Source organism: Anoplopoma fimbria, chromosome 21 (assembly GCF_027596085.1).
Source record: "Anoplopoma fimbria isolate UVic2021 breed Golden Eagle Sablefish chromosome 21, Afim_UVic_2022, whole genome shotgun sequence".
In the NCBI taxonomy this organism is placed as follows: domain Eukaryota; kingdom Metazoa; phylum Chordata; class Actinopteri; order Perciformes; family Anoplopomatidae; genus Anoplopoma; species Anoplopoma fimbria.
In genome coordinates this window covers 5,658,744-5,667,139 of record NC_072469.1, presented here as the reverse complement: position 1 = coordinate 5,667,139, position 8,396 = coordinate 5,658,744, and the positions used below count along the sequence as shown (strand labels likewise).

General features: G+C 36.9%; 1 pseudogene; it reads left to right on the top strand.

Annotated features, from left to right (window-relative positions):
- Positions 1-1,530: 1,530 nt before the first annotated feature.
- On the top strand, positions 1,531-7,954 carry LOC129110585 (ADP-ribosyl cyclase/cyclic ADP-ribose hydrolase 1-like; annotated as a pseudogene).
- Positions 7,955-8,396: the final 442 nt, after the last annotated feature.

The window sequence follows — 8,396 nt, the reverse complement described above, 5'->3', positions numbered from 1 at the left end:
CACTTCACCACTAGGATGGTAATGTGCAGATGGTGAGTGTTGCTGGTTTTCTTCAATTGCAACGCTTAGAATTATGGTCACACAGTTCAATCTTGGACTCATCGGACCAGAGAATCTTGTTTTTCACATTCTGAGAGTTGCTCACAGTCTTATCATTTATCTTTTATGATTCTTTCACTAAGGAGAGGCATCTGTCTGGTTACTCTGACATAAAGCTTAGATCAATGGAGTGTTGCAGTGACGGTTATTTTCAGGAAGTTTCTCCCATCTCCACGCAGGATCTCTTCAGCTAAAGGGACCATCAAGACCTTTCTGCCCTGATTGATCAGTTTTGCCAAGGAAGCTCTAGGAGGAGTTCTGGTTGTTTTTGTCACCTTTCCCATATCTTTGCCTCCACACGACTCTGTCTCTGAGCTCTGCAGAAGGTTCCTTCATCCAACGCCTTCACTTTTGCTCTGATATGTGTTGTCTGCTGTGATTCCTTATATAGACAGGTTTGTGTCTTTCCCAATCTTGTCCAAACAGTTGAATTTACCACAGGTAGACTTCAATCAAGTTGTAGCAATGTCTCAAAGATGATCAGGAGAAATTGGAGGCACCTGAGCTGAATTTTAGATATCCTAGCAAACGGTCTGAATATGTTTAAATGTGATATTTCAGCTTTTTAAAGGGTTTTCGGCATGTGCAAATAAAAATCTGATAAATAGTTTGATCAAACACTGAAGCAGAATTGTTTATCTGGTTTGATTCAAGCAAGAAAAAGGTAAATGGTGTGTTTTCTTTTGAAAAAAACCGAATCCTAAATAATGATAAATTAAACTTAAGTGTTACTTTATATGAAGTAGTTTTGGGGGCTCTTCTCTCAAAACACACAGGAACACAAACCTGTAGACATTAATCTGTACACTTTTAACATTGTCTTTGTTGAGTTTCCATTTTATTTTCACTTTTGATTCACATCTGGGGCCTAAGGTCAGACGAAGATGTATGCAAATAAACTTAACCACTGAACCACTGAAGAGGATAGCAAACTCGTAAAAAATGACTCCTGCTTTTGGTTTTATATTCGTAGGTGTAGGCCACAAGATGTCTTATCTCTTATATGTGTGAACCGAAGTCGTGTGTGTGCGACACAGACAGGAACATAAAGTGTATAAAAAATCCTGGATTAGGCCTGGTTCGCATAACACATTTAAGCTAATTTAAAAATATGTTTTTTTAAAGGGTTCCTTACTTAAGTTAAGGAAACACCACACTCTTAAAATACTCTTGCACAAGTAAAAGTACAGAAGTCTTATCTTCATTCTTCATATATGATAATACATCAGAATGTATTGGTTGTATTATGTATTAACAATCTGAATTAGCAAAATAACTAAAGGTATCAAATAAATGAAGAGTATTTGCCTCTGAAATGCAGTGAAGTGCAAGTATCAAGAAAAGGGAAATACAAATACAAGTTCCTCAAAGTTGTCCTTAAGCACACTATCTGAGTGAATGCGAAACTTTATTTCTGACCAGTGCTTCAAGGTCAGTAGAATAGAAGCACGAGCGCGAGCGATGTATCATTGACAACAAAACAACGGGGTAACAGCCAGACTACCGGTGTGATTCAGACGTTTATAAGGACTTTCAAATGGAGAGTGGAGAGAACGGGCGTCCGGAGAAGAGACGCAGGAGACTCTTTCTGATTCTAGGTGTCGTCGCCGTCCTGCTGCTGGTCGTTATCGTCGCCCTGGTGTTGGGACTGACACTCGGGCTGAGTGCACCAAAAGTTGGGGCAACATTTAATGCAAGGTGTAAGGCGTTCAATGCCTCAATGTTCAAGGGGTAAGTATTTTTATGTTTTAAAAGTTTCTGTATAGATATCACGTAGGTATAAAATGAACCACACAACTTGGAGACTGACAATTACTCAATTTGGGATACAATTTAAGATATGTTTAATATTTGCAGTATGTACTCCGGTACACCTAACTCACTGTGCATGAGCTAATGCAGTCTGTTACAACTTTGTGGTCATTTTGGAGGAGGATGTAGTTTGTGGTGCTGTTGTGCTGAGTTTGCATTAATCTGTCAATCTCATTCATATCGATTAAGGTGAACTAGATAACAGACAAAGCTTTCTGGATGTAAAAATGGATGGATGGATGGATATATAACTCTTTTAATCCCTGATAGGAAATGAAGTGGTCATAGCAGCAAAATGCATTGAAATACAATAAAGACAACAATACATTGTGGTCTAAGAGGTGCATGAACACAGCTAAAATGACACTAGAATAAAGAAAGATAATTCAAGTGTCCTTGAATATTGACTTGAGGTATGAATTGGACACATTCAACAATGACCCAGTTTTCACATAGTTTCTTTATAATGTTAATACTTTTATCTATAGAGCGCTTTTCAAAAAGTAAATTCTTCACAAAAAACATAACTCCAACTGGTGTAAAGTCATCAAAATCATCAAATGAAGGAGGGAGGAAATGCCCTTCTTCTTTTGGTCAAATTAATAAATATAGCAAATAAACAGTACTTCAAAACATATGAATGGTTGAGCAGGCTGATCCACAAGCACATTAATATTTGTCTCCATTATGCATCAAAACTAAGTTGATACTGAATGATAATATGTAATGGACTTATTGCTTCTCAACCACGACCATGTGTTCTAACTTGAAATTGTTTATTTTCCCATTTCCAATAAGTACACTGTTATTCATACCCAGCATGCATCAGATTTGGTCCTACACCTCAACCTTTTCCTTCACTATGAGGTTGACCCTTGTTCCTGAGACTAAGCAGCACTGTCCTTTTTTTTTCAGAGACGACTGTGAAAAGTTATGGGGTGTTTTTGAACAAGCCTACGTCGGGCTGGACCCTTGTGAGGTTCCCATGGAAGCCTACGACCCTTTGATCGCCGCCGTCCCCTTCAAACTCGAATGCAAAGAGTAAACACAGCTCGTCACAAGACTGTCTGTCCGTGTGTACCTTATCCACTCTTTATTAATGCAGCACAATGCATTTGTGTGTTTTTTAGATGATGTTCTGGAGCAAAAGCAAGGATGTGGTCCATGAATTCACTAAGAAGGGAGATTGTTTTCTCACTCTCGAGAACACTCTGTTGGGATCAGTGCTGGATGGTCTGACCTGGTGTGGAAAGAAGGGCAGCAGCGGTAAGACTCTTAGTCCAGAAGACAACCTCATGGCAAAGTTTATTATTATCTACAAAATAAATTAAAAGATGAAGGACAGAAAGAAGAGTAGCAGCAGTCATTTTACTGTTAAGTTAACTTGTACTATTTGACATCAATAAATATGTTTTTAATTATTTGTGCGTCAACTTAACTTAAGGAAAAGGCCTTCCATGCCTTTTTGGGTGTGTTGGGTCACTCTGCAACATAAAAACATGGGAATAAAAACAGATATCAGTCATATATTCTGACATGAAATTCCAGAGGTGTTGCGTTGCATACAGTTACTTTTACATAGTATCATATCAAAACATGTCAAGTCATATTTTATCTTGCTGGTATTGAGAGCATCCTCAATTTTTGCAGTAATAGCACAAAAAATTAAATAAAAAGTCATCAGCCAGGAGCATCAATACTTTTCTAAGCACTGTTCACAAAATAAATTACATAAGTATCTAAAAGTAGCATATTTTCAACTCCATCCTTTATTTTAATTTTTTAAACAATTTATGTAAAGAATTTCTCTTGCGCAGAATTTAAATTATGATAAATAAATAATAAAAATAATAAAAACGACTACTAATGATAATAACAATAATTATTGTAGGGACATTATAGCATACTACATTAGGGAAATAAACACAAAATGTACACACATTAGTAAATAGAAATGAACAACATTAACAACTACACATGTCTACACAGATGCATATGTACATATATTAAAGATATTGCAGTGTCAACCCACGACATACTGTGAAATATGTTCCATTTAGCTCCTAAAACCATAAATTATGATGGAGATGTGGGTGTCTTTTGAGATTGGACATCATTTTCTTGTGACATGCACAACTTTTTTTTTAAGCCACATGGAGACGGGGAGAGGATTTGCATTTTACCATGAAAAAGAAATATATTCATCACCAGCAATCATGGTCAATTTCTTAGATCGAACCTTGTTTCAGGCTGGTTTGAAGTAGGTGAACAGAGGATTTCAAACCGAATAACCTCATTAGCAAGCTCCAATATTCATCCCCAATAATGTTTTCATTTATTTAATTTCAAGAGCATGTACATTTTGCCTCTCAGGCAAACATCTAAAATTCATTCCCCCCATCTTTTAACAGCCAGATTCTATAACAGAACTGTTTTAGAGCTGAGAATTTATTTTTTGGGAAGGACACATTTGCCTTCTTGCAACGAGTTAGGTGAAAAGATCAATACCGCTCTCATGTATGTTAATATGAAGCTACCAGCTTTTCCTGTTTCCAGTCTCTGTGCAAAGCTTAACTTACCCACTTTGTTTTATTGAAATGCAAATATTGTTGATTTTTTTTACGATTCTCATCCAGGAGATATTGTAATTGTATGTTTATGGGTGCTACACTTGGTTTGTTGCTGTAGAAACGTTCACTACCAGCTGCCCAGGATGGGACGACTGTGTGAACAACCCTGTTCGCTCCTTTTGGAACAGAGTCTCAGCTGCTGTAAGTTATCAACAGGAATGCTCCATCGTTTTGGCAACAAAACGACAGTTGTGGGATCAAGCAGTGGTTAAAATAACACATATGTGGAGCACGAGGTGAACTATCTCCTGGCTTAAATGTTTTCGATGGAGGAGGAAAGAAAAAGGTCAGTCAGCCTGGTTCTTCATCAATGAGGCTTTGTTTCCGTCTCCATGGAGCCACATTGCATAGCTCTCTCCTGAGCGAGCAGTGGCAACCCACACAACCAGAGCAGCCCTGGTTTGGTTTGTCTGGGTTTTATTCTGTGATAAAACTACCACCACATAAAATCACTTTTCCACATATTCACCAAACAAGAAACAAAAACAAACAGATTCAGTCCAACATAAAACATGGACATGCAGAAACACAAAACGAACCATAAAAAGCATGAAAAACAAAAACACAAAAAGTGTTTTGCATTAAATTTGAAGCATGACAATAAAAACATCAATAGTTAAAATATCTTTAACATCAGCTGTAGCTAGGATCTCTAAGAAAGTACTACTGCTACGCAGTTGGAATGATATTAAGCAAACCCAACCTTGCGTCACCTCAGAATGTTGTAAGTGCAGCAAGACAAATTGTTAAAACTTGGATTTTTTTTTCGGCTCAGCAAGCTGCGATTATAACCGGTATTTTTCCAATAAAAATACATCAAACGATGATGTGAAAAATAATGTGAAAGGGGTTGCTTCTTATGAACAAAAAGAGAAACAGAGCTTGGTATTGAGTTATAGCACATTGTTGAGCTGTCCGCTCTCACAGGGTAACTTGCAGCTGCAGCAGGCAGCAGCTTCCCCAAAAAATAGTCATTGGTGTTTCATCTCTACTGACTTTTACAACACCGTCAGCATTAAATAAAGCAGTATGCCTGTGTGTGTTCATAGTGAAACTGACATTTTTTTTAAAGGAGCAGGCCGTAGCATTTAGTGACATCTAGTGGTGAGGTTACAGATTGCTTCCAACTGAATACCCATCTGCTCACCCCTCCTTCTCCAAGCATCTCTGAGAACTACGGTGGCCTTCAGTTAATTTAAAAATGCACAAGGCCCCCTCTAGAGTCAATATCTGCCAACAAAGCCCCCTAAATCCTACACACTGTTCCTTAAAGAGTAACTTGAAGCTGAAAAGCAATATTTCATATTTTGCCTGCTGCACCTGTGACCACACCCAACAGTGATGTGAGGGAGCAGGATGAGAAGAGAAAAAGAGATACGTTTAAGAAATATGTAAACAAGAAAAAATTACTGTCATAATTATTATAAATGATATATATAAATTAGTTTTTGTCATGCTTGGAATGTGTTACCGTTCACCTCCTTATTATCTCCTCTGTGAAATATTTCCTCGTGTGGGAAATTCCTACAAGCAACCTGGTTCTTTTCCAAACCGTTCCAGATAGGAAATCAATGCTGCTTTGTCTTGAGTGAATACCGTAAAAACTCAGGGTGGATCTTAACAAATAAGAAGACGTGTGTTCACAAAATGCCTATACTGAAACGGTGATTGGTAAAATGATGCAGCATTATGACAGTTAAACAAACATTAATGCCAAATGTAATGATCCTTTGTATTCATATAACATATCGACTGTTTTGCATCTGTGGGTGTGTGTTTGTTCACCTGATTAATTCCAAAAGGTATAGTTAATACAATGACAAGAAATGGACTAATAAGTAGTGTAAAACAGCCTCTTTCTTCTAAATAACAACTGTTTATTGGACCTATTTTAAGAACAGATAACCCCAAATATATATTCACTGCTGCATGAATCATAAATGTCTACATTGCAAAATAAATAGTGGGTCAGTAATGTGAGTCTTAAGTGCATTTTCGCTCATGTGTGTAGTTTGCAGATGCTGCATGTGGTGACGTCTCAGCGATGCTGAACGGATCCATCGCCACACCATTCAATCCTACAAGGTGAGCTGATCTGCACCTCTTGTGTTGTCAGTTTTATCTTTTCAGAGGTTCATTCAGCCAAAAAACTATCAGCATTATTATGAGAGTGATTGTGTGGGTTACATACAATATAGTATACATGGTTTTCTAAAACTGAGCATGTGAACTACAGTTTTGTCTTAAATCATTATGATTCTGCTCAGAATGGCTTAAATGTGTGCATTTTTTATATTAGATATAAGGCGCTCTGCAGCGTGAGAATAATTCTCTCAGATTACCACATCCTCAAATTAACAATTCAGCAGGAAACAAACCAATGCAGAATTAGGGATGTAAAACTTAGTGTGTATTTTTGGTGTCATTTCATCTCCAATAATCAAGCATTTAAATATTATTATAAAGTAACATTAGTGAGAATTATGTACACAAAACATCTGTAAATTCTATTCCTTTCATATCACATCCTTTGTGCTATTTTCTTCTTTCCCTTTGCTGACTAAATTGTGCTCTTTTATTGTTGTTGTCAGTGTGTTTGCCAGCATCGAGGTGAAGCGGTTCAAATATCCCAGGGTGAAAAGCCTGAATGTTGTTCTGGTCACACAGGCGAACTCTGTGTAAGGTTTTCTCCTCACACACAAGACTTCTGCAACATTATCGTCCTTTTTTGTAGTTCATGTTGAATGTGATAAGTGCATAAATGTTCTGTGTTTTCTTCCACAGTGGCTAACTTTTGCTCAGATACAAACTTATACTGAAATAATTGATCCTAAAGTCATTTTTTGTGTTTTCTCTTCAAGGACAAACTGCACAAATGCATCTTTAAAGGATTTACAGAATGCGCTGGATCAAGGAATTACATATAACTGCAAAGAAGTGTCTGAGTACGTACAGCAAGTTTGTGTGAGAGGACGTCACCACATGTTAATATATGTCGACTACATGTAATCTGTCTCTCTCTCTCTGCAGAGCTCGGCTCGAGGAGTGCAGCTCTAATAAGACAATACCATGTGGAGCCTGTTGGTGAACAACATATCAGAGCATATGAGACACAATAATAACCAGCTGTGAAGATCATCTCTGTTAAATCTTTGTATATTAAATATGGTGCTAGTATGCAGTAAATTATTTTTGCACCTGAAGGCCAGTTTGTCTTAATGTGAAATATTTGATATGAATGTCACTCACACATTTGTATAATATGACAACGTACCTTTTTTATCTTTAGGTTTTAAATCAAATCTTAAGAGTGCCGTGCACTGTAGCGTGAATGAGCAGTGCTGCTATCTAATTCCACTGATAATCACCCTCCCACCCTGTGGCAGAATCTGAAATGTTTTTTAATAAAATGTTAAAAAATGAGGCTGTGAAATTGTCCTTGGATTCTAAAGTGTGATATGATTGTTTATGTGAAATCTATTTTATGAGCAAAAGAACACATTTTACATTTATCCTCCGAATCAATATTATCTCTCCTCCATCTATAAATACTTATTGTTCACATAGTGACACCTGACCTTTGACCCTTGATTATTGGCTTACATCATTTAAAAAGATAAAAACTAGAAAAAGCTATATTCATATATTCTACCACTTTAGTTTGTAGATGTTAAAAACTTAAGACCATTGTATTCAACTCCTTTTACTTGGTTTTTATTTAGAATTGTTTGCCATTAAGAGCTTTTAGAATTCAAATTGAACGTCACGTCACTGCAGCTGTTTTTACAAATATTAAAAGACACGGATCTGCCTTTATGTCATGTTATAGGATGAGGCACAGATTACATGAAATAC